General features: G+C 37.7%; 1 protein-coding gene across 1 annotated transcript in view; it reads left to right on the top strand.

Moving 5' to 3' along the window:
- Positions 1-8,390: 8,390 nt before the first annotated feature.
- casz1 (castor zinc finger 1) overlaps positions 8,391-13,278 on the top strand; it is a 105,008-nt gene continuing 100,120 nt past the window's right edge. The window contains exon 1 of the mRNA XM_073822934.1: positions 8,391-8,441. The gene's annotated coding sequence lies outside the window, so the exon portion shown is untranslated. The remainder of the gene's footprint in view (positions 8,442-13,278) is intronic.

The following is a 13,278-nucleotide window of genomic DNA, read 5'->3' as shown; positions in this document are numbered from 1 at the left end:
CATGAATCAGACTGAAGGTGGGTAGTTATGGTAACATGGCTAATCAAATGTGCCAGGGAGGTTCTCGGTGGAAATGAAAAAAGTTCTGTAACGGGAAGATATATGAACTCTCGGGGCGTAAGTATAACAAATTGCTCTCGGCAAGATTAAAAAATCGTATTAAAGAAACACAAAATGCGGTTCGCTACCCATTTTCCCACTTACGCATATTTTATCTGTTGGGAATTCATTTCATCGCTCCAAGTGTTTGGAGGAAGTGGCTTAGTTCGTCAGCCCCTGCTGGTATGTGCATGAACTACACCATCTGCATGGCTATTCTGATTAAAACTAACCTGTGGTTTTTCATTACATTTATTAATAAATTATTTCAAAAATGTATTTATTTTTACATTTATTTATGCATGTATATATGTATATGTGTATATTATATAAATATTTATATCACACTTTTATTTTTTTATTTATGCAGAGATTTATACAGAGATGTTTTTCAAGCATTGTTTAAAAAGACAGTAAATGATAAATACCAGTGTTATTAAGATTATAATTTTTATTACACGTTTTGAATTAGATTTTATTTATTTATTTATTTTAGTTAAAATTTAAAAAAAAATTTAAAAGATGTCACTGCATAGTAAATATATATTTTTATTCAATTTTATTTAAATTGTAGTTATTTTGTACTCAGTACTCAGTTTAAGTTTTTTATATTTTATTTCAGTCAACATTTATTTCAAGTAACAAAAATCTTTTTTTAAGGCTTTAGTGTTAATTTTAGTTAGCTAAAGTAAATACTGTATGGTAGGGTCCCAGATTCTTTTTTTCTTTAACAAATGTGTAGTAAATAAAGGCCAGGAGCATGTATTTAGAAGTAGGGTCAGTTTTGATTTCTTGTTGGCCACGAGATGAGCTCCCGATCGTCTTAATTGCAATTGTGGTCGGTTTTCATGCTCTCGCTGACCTCGACTCCCCCTCCCGACCCTTTCTCTTTTTTTCATATTACCGGGGAAACAGCATGATAGAAGCTCACCCCCGGCCCTTTCTTCCATGTGTCACTTTTTTTGTCTCGTTACATGGTTTTGCTAAAAAGTTCTTTAATCAATCAAGTACGAGGCAGAAAATAGGCTTTGTCACGGCCGGGCCCGGGGTCGTGTGATGCTCGCTTTGCGTGGTGACAGCTCCTCAAAAGGGCCAGAAAGGAATATTTTGAGAGGAAAATAGTGGTTTCCATGGTGCCGGCACTTGTTGCACATCGCTCACCATTCTTCGCTCCCACGTGAGCGCCGGATTTCAAAGAGATGGACGACAAAAATTAGGGCAGGAGGGCAGGGTGGGGTGCAGAGGTAGCTGCCCCTCGGCCCAGTGTCCTTCTCTCCAGCAGGCAGCGGAGAATAGCGCCAAGAAGTGACAGCAAAAAGGGGGGCCTTCTCGCCTCTGTCAGCTCCGCATAAGCAGCGCTATTAAGTAAATGTTCGATTTTTCATTGTGCCACAGCCGTTGAATAGCGACTCAGAGGGGAGTACGTAAAGAATGAAAAGGTCTGAGCCAGGGAGGAAAGGCTGCTCGCTTTAATGGCTCCCAAAGTATGTCATCTGAATCATGTAATTAGCGATTAGCTTTTATTTGGGCCGAGTCTGCGTCCACCAGAAAGGGTTCCCGAGTTTCTAATTTTATAAGTTACAAACACAGCCAGGAAATGGAAACAATGGATCGGCCATAAATCCTAACTAAGAGGACAGAGGATTGTTATCTCAAGCTGTTTTGTATGCTACTTTGAATGTGTATGTTCCTGTTTTTAATTATTAAACCTACAGGTCCTCTGTGGATTCTCTGGGAGCAGCTAACTTCGCTTTCAGGATAGGAAGCTGTCATGTAAGAGTTTTGTCATGCACGTAGACTCTGGGGTTTTAAAGAAAATCAAGTTCTGCGGAAGAAAAAAATATCTTTAATGGATGTTTTCTTCAAGGTGTGAGAAGCGTATTAACAGAACTTGCTCTCCTGGTTCGTGCGCTTAGAAGTATATTTCATGCCTGATTTGATCCAAGCACGATCTTATGGCGAGACCGATTTCACCTTTCAATGCTTTTCTGTTTGTGAAATGACTTAATAAGGTCAAGTTTTTTATGTGTGTGTGCGTGTCAGGGCTACTTTAAACAATTTGCAATAATTTCCATAGCATCATCACCAGCCACAATAACAAACAAGGTTACTGCTTCCCTTCAACGCTTCTTGTCATGTACATGACCGTTTTTGTGTTTCTAGCGCTGAGGGAAGTGCGGCGCTCATCACTTTCTGTTGGTTTAACAGGTGTCGTGGCTTCCGCGCGGGTTTGTTAAAAAGTACAGCGCGCTCTTGATTGAGTTACTTAACTAATAAGACTAACCCACGGTGGGTATAACTGTGACGCCGACTGAAAGGTAGCATCTAAATGTCATGTTTTCATGTCAACTGTCCGCCGCGTAATTTCTCCGCCGAACGAAGCCCAGTCGTATGTGTCAATAATTGGCGAGCTAGTTTGTCTTTGAGATCCTCGGCAATCTGCTGTCAGTCTTCAGTAAAGGTTAAGGGGGTGCTGGGATATCTTCCTTGATGGCGTTTTATCATGCGAAGCATGCCCTGTTTCCTGATGAATATATTAAAATTATTACTGTGCAAACAGACTTTCTAATTACTGACCTGCTTGCCATTGTACTCTGCGTTCTTTCTTCATGTTTTTTTCCCCTCTCTCTCCCTCGCTTGCTCTCTCTCTCTTTCTTCATGCCTTGTTTATTTATCTGCACCAGTGAATACAGAATAGTCAGAGCAATGTCATTTCCATCCACATGAAAATGATTTTGAAAATGCCAATCTTGCCTATTATACAGTGTAATTACAAGTCTGGTTTTTTATCGTATCTTTAACCAATGGGGAGACCCTTGAGAGGGTAAATATCTCATCTATGCTCTGTTTCAAAACCTAGCGAGCTGCCTACGGAGGCAGCATTGTGAGGCGTCGCAAAGGGTAGGTAACTTAATTACGCTGCCTTGTTTTAGCCGAATTCGAAGGCAGTATTATTTGCAGAGAAGCCAATCCCAGAATGCATTGTGACAAGCTCAATGCAAAAATCGCGAATGATATTGGAAAAATTTTTATATTACTTACTACTTACATTTTTAGTTAAACGCTAAAACATTAAGGCTCTGGAATTTTTTTTTAATCGATTCTCATTTTTATGAAACAATATTGATTCTTCAATCCCGAAATAAACATGAATGAACATCTGAAGGTATGTTTTTTAAAAAAAGAGTACAATTTACTGAAATCCATATCCAGTCTTATGTAATTGCTTAATCAGTGTTAATCAACCGAACAAAGATGTCAGTATAACAGCTTGTAAACAATGTCACATAATGTCACATTTACCTCAGAAAAAACATATTTGGTGACCATAAACTCATTAGTCAGCTTGAAAAATGAACTCTAGTGGAGCATTTGGCTTAATATATGCACCATATAGCTAATTCATTATAATTTTAACTGTTCAAATAATTTTCAATAAATCCATCAAATTTTCTTAAATATTTTTGTTTATATTTCAGAAAACGAATTGAAGTAGAAATATAATTATGTAATAGTAACTTTATTATTATAAACACTTTTGTGTAATTTAAACGTTCGTGTAGAAATCAGTTAATTTTAACCTTTAATATTATAATAATGTAGTACCGACTTACTCTCATGTATATTTTAGAGCATTGAGAGATTGTTTTCATGAAAAAATTTGGCATGTATTGTACCTGATATACTGTATATCCAAAATAATCAATATTGAATCGAAACCAAAATTGAACTGAATTGCAAGCTTGTGAATAAGAGTCAAATGGAATTGTGAAATTTGTGTCAAAACCCAGCCCTATAAAACATATCCCAAAAAAATCAGTATAATTAAAACTGATTGTTTGATCTAATATTTCTGTTTATTCTATATTAGCTTTACATCATGTTAACATGTTGCTAAACATCAAACTCAATTTGAGTGATCTATTTGGAGAACTATTTGTATGCTAGTTGTGTTCTAAATCTAGTTGTGTCCCTTAAGAGGTTCCATGATGGTTAGCTCCCTTAGACGCTCCCTTAAAAAAACAACTCTCTGTGCATTGAAGCAGCTATGTGTGTAGAGGTTTAAATTTTAATATATAAACTTGTTTTCTCACAATAAAGTTGCATGAAATCTCAGATCTGTTCCAAAACCTAGTGAGATGCATCAGTGTCTAGTTTCTGTATAGGCAGCTGCCTTGTTAGGGAGCATCTTAGTAATCATAGAACAGCCAACATCACCAGTAACTCAATATAGAGGCAAGAAAGACTCAACTGATGTTTGATGATATCATGTTGCTGAGCTAACAGTGCAATACTTCAAGCATAAGAATACAAATACTGGGTGCAATACTAATTGCAGTAAACTCTTTTCATAAACTTTTTGCAGCTAAATGAAATATAAGTTCATGTATATCAAAACTTCTTGTCAAACCATGTCCACCTCTGTTACAAAATCTGAGTTGCCCAGCTGCCTACTACATAGGCAGCTGCCTTCTAAGGGAGCATCTTAATTGTCACGGGAACCTGATAAGTGACTTATTTGGTATGACTAACATTGCCAGCAACTCTACATGCTGCACAAATAGTACTGCACAAGAGAAACTTAACTCAAGTTGGATTTTATCATGTTGCTGAAAGTGTTAAAATAAGCAAACTGATATATTGGGTGCAAAACTTCATTTGTAATGATACCAAACACCAGACGTTTTGTAGAAACTTTTTTCAACTGAATGAAATTGTAATTTTAGAACTTACCCAGAAAGATATAAGACACAGAATTGGGCAGAATGAAAAGATCAAACATGCATTATATCACAGGTTATATAATTGTGCCGGGATGGGGTATAGGTGTGTCTCTTATATTTGCAAGAATGAGGAATACCACACTTTCTCATGTGCGAAAGAGAAAAAACTTGGCAAAGGCTCTCAAGCAGATCATCATAAATCTCAAACATGCACTTGATTAGTCTCTCTATTATGTTTGTGTTCTCGTCACATTGGTGAAGAATGTGAAATATGGGGAGGTTGGAAAACAGTCACATTCCTCCCAGTTTCAGGCCGGCTTTTGTTCTGTTTCCTTCTCAGCAGGTTTCCCAAGGCATAAAATGCAACGTTTTCTTTGCAGCCTTTTATAACATACACCCTGTCATGGCGTGCGTATGACGTGAGCTGGCGTGTGCGGCGCGCCAAACGTGTTATTAAAGTCACCTATTTACCGGCACATTCCGCCCGCGCCACTTCATGCAAAAGGGCAAGCCTGTTGTTTACTCTGCGCCGGAGATGTTGCACAGGGGTTTGATCTGGGGAGTTGATAGGAGCGTCAATTTAAAGAGAGGACACTGCAGCTCCCAACAAAAACAATTAAAGGAAAATGAAAGGCAGCCCCTACGGGTTAAAAATAGAAAATTAGCAACATGGATGCCGGAATGCACGGCTCCCCCTCATCCCAAACTTACGGGGCCTGCATTGTTATGTACGATCAGATCTGCCAGTTCCTCCTCTAAGCTCCTTGTCACATTTTGACTTAATGAAGTGCAACTTAGAAGGGAATTGGGTTCATCATGCTAGTCGCACGATGCTCCCTTGTTGTAGCAAACAGGGGCGGCGTGGGACCAGAGCGCTACAGCGCGAGTCGTTATCATTCCGGTCAGTCTGTTTAACACAAAATTAAACAAAGAACTAATTAGTGCCTCATGAATTAATAACTGCACTGTTGCCGAGTAGAAGTTAGGTTGCTGAGGGGAGATATAAAATAAGTAGGAAGATCAGGTTAGAATTATTATTACTTTTTCGCTTGCTCGTGCTCTCAAGGTTAGGAAACTTTGCCGGTTGCCACAGTCTCATTTGGGTGTTTGTTTTCCTATGTGTGTGTGTATTAACTTTTTCTACATGATTGGCTAAACTTGAGACCCCATGACAAGGGTAGTTTTCTTTCTCATGTTGACACATGAATTAGAGAGTGTGGGTGGGGTTTATCAAAAAGCTCATCCTACTTTTTTGATGGCCAATCGGCTTTAGTTATGTCACTCAGTAATAAACCACAAATTGATACTTCCCTGTTAAAAAAAATGCATACACTCAACAAAATAAAGGTTCTTTATTGGCATCAGTGGTTCCATGAAGAACCGTGAACATCCATGGAACCTTTCAAATGCAGAAAAGGTTCTTTATATTCAAAAAATGTTCTTCAAAATGGTTCTTTCAAGAACTGTTCACTGAAAGGTTCCTTGGGGTGGTTCTTCTATGGCATCGCTGCAAAAACACCCTTTTGGAACCCTTGTTTAAGCTGGTCCTTAGTTAGTTCTAAGGAACTAGCTCCTGCTCAGGACCAGCTCAGGACCAACTAAAGACCACCTTGAACCAGCTTCAACTGGGTTGTTAGTTGGTTAAAGGGGGAGGGGCATTCTCAGTAGATACCATGTGATTGGACAAAACTCTGTGTAGTGCAGGATGAGTCATCAATATTTTGTGTGTTTTTCCATGAGAGTAAAAAAAAGTGTAATGTGTAAATTTGGCAAGATTGTGTTAAGTCATTAACTCTGTAATGAAAGTCTCAATATATTAAATTGATGATGATTCAAATTAAAAAAGATTACAAGATTAAAGATTACAAGACTAGGCTTGTTAAAATACTTTATGCTGCCTTATTGTAATACGCAGATACAACTATAAATAGAATAATTCCTGAAAAAAAAGTATTAACCACCTATCAAAACATTGCTTTGTTTGTTTGCACATCCCTAACAGCTGACATAGCAACTCTGGTTTAACCAATCACGTGAGATTGAGGTGGAGCTATAAGTATGCTAGACCAATACAGACAGGGTAAGCGTTTTGGAAACCTGTTTGCAACAATAATTAATTAAAGCTATTTTCGCAGTTCCAGTTGGTGTCGCTAGTGGCACAAAAATTAGACAGTTGTCCTTTAAACAAACATTAAAGTGATACAGTTATGTTCCAGAGTGAAGAATAACTAAGAATTACCCTGCTGTGTGCACATCTCATAGCGTTAAACAATGCTTATCTCGCTCTCTCATCCACGCTCAGTTAGGCTCTGCTGTTCAAACCACATATATCACCAGACATCTCATCATGGATGTTTGCTTACAGAGAAATCAGAAGAAAGTGGTCACAGTTGGCTTGGCTTTACTGCCCACTGTAATATGAGTGTTGTGCTGGCCTTGGTTAATGCACGCCAGCCAAGGTCATAGTGGCTAATAAAATCCTCCCTCAATCAGATTTTAGGATTACTGATTCTAAGTAAATTATCATCGGCAGGCCACGTTGGAATATTTGCGAAAAACTGGCTAACTGATGGCACACCTGCTCTCCTGGGCCGGGATGAGTAATGTGAGGGGGGTTTGTGGTGGGTTTCTGTTAGGGCTGGGCGATTAATCGAAAAATAATCGAAATCGACATTCAGAACCTATAATCGTTAAAATTTTTCCAGGAAGATTATTTCAATTACTTTCCCTTTAAAAAACAAAAGCGCTCCGTTACGTTATTCCGCCGACATGTCGATGGAGAGCTTAAACAGTATTTATACAGTAAAAAGTATTTACAGGATATACAAGAGTAATTTTATTTAGAGGAGATACTGCTTATTTTCTACTTTTAATATGAAAAACATTGAAAATTATTTATTTTGTTTCCAATAGTGCAAGTTATTTATTTTCACTAATTTAAGAAAAATGTGACTTTTCATTTTAAGCAATGCTTGCTTTAATTTCAGTTGTTCAACACTGATGTTCAATTAATAATCATAGATCATAGATAGTGTGTTTCCTTCAATTATTTTAAAATCAAGTAATGCACCCTTCATCCAAAAATCTCTCGCTTGTAATATGTGAACATATTTACTGTACAAAACTTGTCAGTGAACTATGAGGGCAAAAAAATAATTATTATATAAATATAATTAAATATAATTTTATTAATAAATAAAATAATCGTTCATTAATCGTAATCGGGTTAAAATGTTCAATTAATCGAGATTTTGATTCTAAGCCAAATTGCCCAGCCCTAGTTTCTGTCACCTGTCAGTCCCCACCAACTGCGACACCATACAGTAGTTTTCTGTGTGTATGCGATGGGTCACAACGGGGGCCGTTTGAGAGCCTTTTGTTCAGTCAGCACTGAGTTTCTGCACCCAGAATACTAAGGGGGAAGACATATCTTCACATTTAGACACTCAGCCAGTGTACGCTCAGTGTGGATATGGGGGTATTAATGGAGTGTTTTATGTAAAGCCTGATAAATAGAGATTTGGATTTTATTTACTCTAAAGTGTTTTTTCTCTCTCTGTCTTGCAGATGAAGTAAGCCTGTGAGTGGAGCGACTTTTTCTGTCAGAGAAAGAGAAAGGTAGGGGAAGCATGCACATTGACCGATGGCATGGTTTTAATCATATATTTATAGGAATAACCTTGTGCAATGATTGTACAATTGTGCCTTCTATATAACATAAAAGGAGAAATGCTGAAAAAATATATACTTTTCTGTATAAAGACTGAAAGGGATCTTGGACTGTCAAACTCAAAAATTACAAAAAGCACAACAAATCTTTAAAAGTTTGGGTTAGATTTAAAAAAAAAAAAGTTTTTCTAAGCATCTTATGCTGCATTTATTTAATCACAGATATATGAAAAATTATGATTAATAAATCATATTACAATTCAAAATAAGTATAATATTTTTTGATGGCAAAGCTGAATTTTCACCAGCCATTTCTCCAGTTTTCAGTGCAATATGCTGATTTGGTGCTCAAGAAACATTTCTTATTTTATCAATGTAGAAAACATTCATATTTTTGTGGAAACCAACCTATACAGCATTTTATTTGAACATTATAAATTGAAAATCAAATACTTATTGTCATCTTTGATCAATTTAGGGCATCCTGGCAAAACTAAATAAAATAAAAAGTTTAAATAATCCAGTTGTAAAGGTTTTAAATAAACAAATAAATACATAACAAAGGAAAACATATAGTATATGAATCTTTCATCACATTTTATTGTGTTTTGCATCCTTTCTGAAACGTGAAAGCTTGCCATTCATATCCACAGGCAGTACTTCTCCTTTCACAAAATAAAGTCATACAGTGAGCGATTCCTTTTTTAGGTTTCAAAGCGATGCTGTAATATATTGCTAACTTTTTCACTGTTACTCCGAGGTTGCAGTGTTTGTTAAAAGTGCATGCAGCTTAGCACACGGTTTTCCATTATCATCATATTTACTGTAGCACTTGACAGCTGCCATCTCGATAAGCATAAGATGCCACAAATGATTAATACAGCTCACGGAAGTTTACAGACAAAGTTAAGAGCATAAAGATTTGCTCTCTGGGATGAATGACACTCTTTTCCATGGCTTTGCCCGTGGCTCCTGAGTCAGCAGCGATCTCAGCGGATAGGAGTGATGTTGTGCGTTGTCTCGTGTCAGTCTCGGGGTCATCCTCATGTCCAGGGGGTGCTGGCCTGACCATGATACGCAGCTCAGAGAAACCAACACCCTTTTGTCCTGCCAGTGTCTTTTAGCACAGGGCGAAATACACACTTGCAGCATCAATCACGGGCAAACTATGTCTAAACAATGTCTCGGCAGCCACCGGCAGTCATGCATGGCTGGGCAGGGAATGGAGAGAGAACAACACAGATCATGCTCTTTGTGTCAGGCGATATGTGGATGAGATGTTCTCCGATTCGAACATCTTTGTTCTTTAGAGGCTTTTTAAAGCTCATTTTTTCTTGTAAGATAACAGCGATTGGTTTTGCTATCAGATAGGGGTGGGCGGCAAGAGTCACGGTAATAGTATGTCACAATTTGACATTTAAAATGTCATGCATATTTAGTTGTTTTTGCTTAAAATTAGGCCACAAAATGTTTTAGATATTACATAATTATGGCATTTTTTTTGGCATGTTTTTTTTTTTTTTAATGAATCAGGCTTCTGTTTAAAAACGGGTTAATATCACATGACACTCATAATTAAACATTTTAAACCATAATACATTTTATACATTTACTATAGGCACCAGTTAATTTCATGCAATAAATTGACACATTACTACTGTTCCATTGCATAAACCATCATACCCAGGCCTGCTTTCAAGTCAAAACGATGTTTTTCTGCGTCTCGGTCTAATAAGCCAGATGCTTTAGGAGTCCCTCTTCGCATTCAGACATAGGACAGTGTGCCAAGCCAGGCAGCCCCAGCATCATGACCCAATTCTCTCCTCATTGCAACCTGAATGGCTGGAGTATAGTTAGCTTAATTGGGTTTTGATATATTTAATTCGGCTAATCAGCCAAACTGGCTCCAACATGGGGCCTTGCATGCCTTTTCCCTTCCCCAAAAGCTCCCAGAGACCAGGCGGGTGCAGCGCAGAAGCCTCCCAGAATGGATTCCCTCTCAAACAGTGGGAAGAAAATTAAACTGCCAAATTTGTTTTTGTTGGTTCAGGCCTTCTGCGGGGAGTTGGAAGGCTTTTAATTGCGCTTGCTGTGAAGAATTGGATGAGCTGTTTTTAAGACAACAAAAAAGCAGGCTCCCTCTCGCTAGACCGCCGAACTGGGCTGTTTTCAGCGATCGCTTGGGTCAAATGTAGTGCAAAGACAGATTGCGGAGACCATTCTCTCTTATTTAAGTAATTACAGACATTGATATATTAAACCCTCTTTTATATGACCGAAGAGAGCATGTATCTGCTGAGTTAACAAGATACATTGTCAGCTTACTTTCCTTTGGTATATCCGTCCAAACTGTGATAACAAAAAAGCCATCGCCTCTTTTGTACGTCGTCGCCTATTTACTTTTTCTCTTTTTGCCTTCGATTTTTTTGGCCTTTGAATTTTTTTCCAGTGTGTCAAAACAAGAAGAGGCTACATGGAAACGGCAGCCCTGTGTAAATATTTATGATGTAACATCTCCATGTGAATAGACTTTCTCTCTAGCCCATCCATCAAACCCGCCACCTCCTCAAATCGCCCCCTCGACCCCCCCAACGCCCGGCCGCCACTCAGGCCACAGGAAGCCAAGACAGGAGCATCGCGTTCCCCTCGCGCTCAAAGTAATTGTTTTTCTTTTGAACCGGGGCCTCCAGGCCGCCACATCTTTTGAGACCGTGGTCTCTTGCTTTTCACAAACCCTGAAACTTCAAAGCCTATAGGGCTTTTTGTCTCAGTGGTACGTCCACTGGCCCCCAAAATGGTGCGACAGGGAAATGTGATGTAGGTCAAATTACAGCAGTTGCGCTTATAAAAAGTGAAATTTCTTAGCATGTCGACGGAAGGCCTTGGTTACCTCTCATGCCAAGTGGCCCAGTCCAAAGTTAACACACGCCAAATGCAAAATGGGATTTGATGATTAAATACCACAAGTAAGTTATTATTAGGCTGGCAACTTTTTTGAATACATAGCTTTAATTCTAAATATATGTAAGCCAACAAAAACATACTAAATAAATATAAATATTATGCATACTATTATATACATTTGTAAATCTAACATAATCATGTATTCAAATTTATTATTATTTAGATTATTTATGTTTATTTATGAATAGCAATACAGTTTCATGCAAAACACTCACTGATGCTTCAGAAGAAAAATCAATGTATTAAGAATGAATAAAAACCAGGATAAATTTAACTTATTTTGTCTTCTGGGGAACATGTATGTATCTTCTGTAGCTTCTGAAGGGCAGTACTAAATGAAAAAAAAAAAAGATATTTAGTCAAAATAAAACAAAAAAAATCCTCATTCCATTCAAAAGTTTATACCCCTGGCTCTTAATGCATAATATTTCCTCCTGAAGCATGAATGAGCGTTTGAACCCTCTGTAATAGTTGCATATGAGTCCCTCAGTTGCCCTCAGTGTGAAAAGATGGATCTCAAAATCATACAGTCATTGTTGGAAATGCTTCAAAAGAATCTGAGGGACTTTTCTGAAGAACAGCAGGCAGTTTAACTGTTCAGGACAAACAAGGGGCTCATGAACAACTATCAATGAACAACTATCACTAATCAAAAACACACACACACACACACACACACACACACACACACACACACACACACCTGTGGACTTAGGTAAAAACACAGTATTAATAATCAAGTGTATGTAAACTTTTGAACAGGGTCATTTTTATAAATTCAACTATTATTTTTTTCTTGTGGACTATATATCTTATTCAGATCAGTACTATATAAAAATAACATGCATTTTGTATGATCCCTCTTGTTTTTATATAGTTTTTACACTTTTAGCAAAAATATTAATGAATATGTGGTTTTGTGAGCCAGTAAAATTAAAGGGATAAACCCCCAAAAATAATTTATTCACCTTTACTTTGTTCCAAACCTGTATATATCTTCTGTGGATATCTATGAAGATATTTTGAATTTGTAAATGATGACAACTTTCATTTTTGGGTGTACTATATTTTTAAGTTACCTACCTTTCGAAACAGGCCTCATGTCTGGAGTGTATTTGCAATGCCTTAAAATTTTGCCTACGGCAACTTGCTACATTTTAGAAGGGAGCGATCTCCTTAGGACAAATTCCTGGAAATTTGTCTCTTTACAAATCCTTATGTCAATTATGGTATCTCAAAAAAGCGTAACGAATGCAAACAGATATAGTGACAGCGGGCATCATTGTGCCTAAAATTCATCTGTTGCATTTGGGCCTGGTGTAAACAGGTGTGGTTTAAGTTGGCTTCTTCCCGGATGTGGTGGATTACAGCCGTCTCCCTTTATGTAATTTCTCCCTGTGTCGGGTGGGAAATTAGGCATTGCAGCGTCTCTCAATAGAGCGACGTTACAGTGCCACTCTCTGCCTTTTTTATCAGAACAGACGGTTGCTAAGATGTAATTATCACCGTCTCTCCCTGATAGACTGTGCTGAGGACTGAAAAGGTAATATGGATTATCACAATAGTTGTACAGCTCAATACTGCTATCTAACTTTATCCATTTATCTGCAATGATGGGAATCCTTTGTGTTGTGCAGCGGTGTAGCATCTATCTAAATAATAAAGGCCATTGTCTCCCTCTTGAAGAGAAGGGATTGTCTTTTTAATTTCAGCGCAGTTTTATTATTGTTAATATTCAAGCTGTGACTGCTCTGTGCAGATGAAATTGAAATATTAAACCCAAAACAGAAGTTGAAAGCCAGAGCAAGCTTAAGGAAGTGGA

This window comes from Garra rufa, chromosome 18, assembly GCF_049309525.1.
Source record: "Garra rufa chromosome 18, GarRuf1.0, whole genome shotgun sequence".
Taxonomy (NCBI): Eukaryota; Metazoa; Chordata; class Actinopteri; order Cypriniformes; family Cyprinidae; genus Garra; species Garra rufa.
This window is presented reverse-complemented; position numbering and strand designations above follow the sequence as displayed.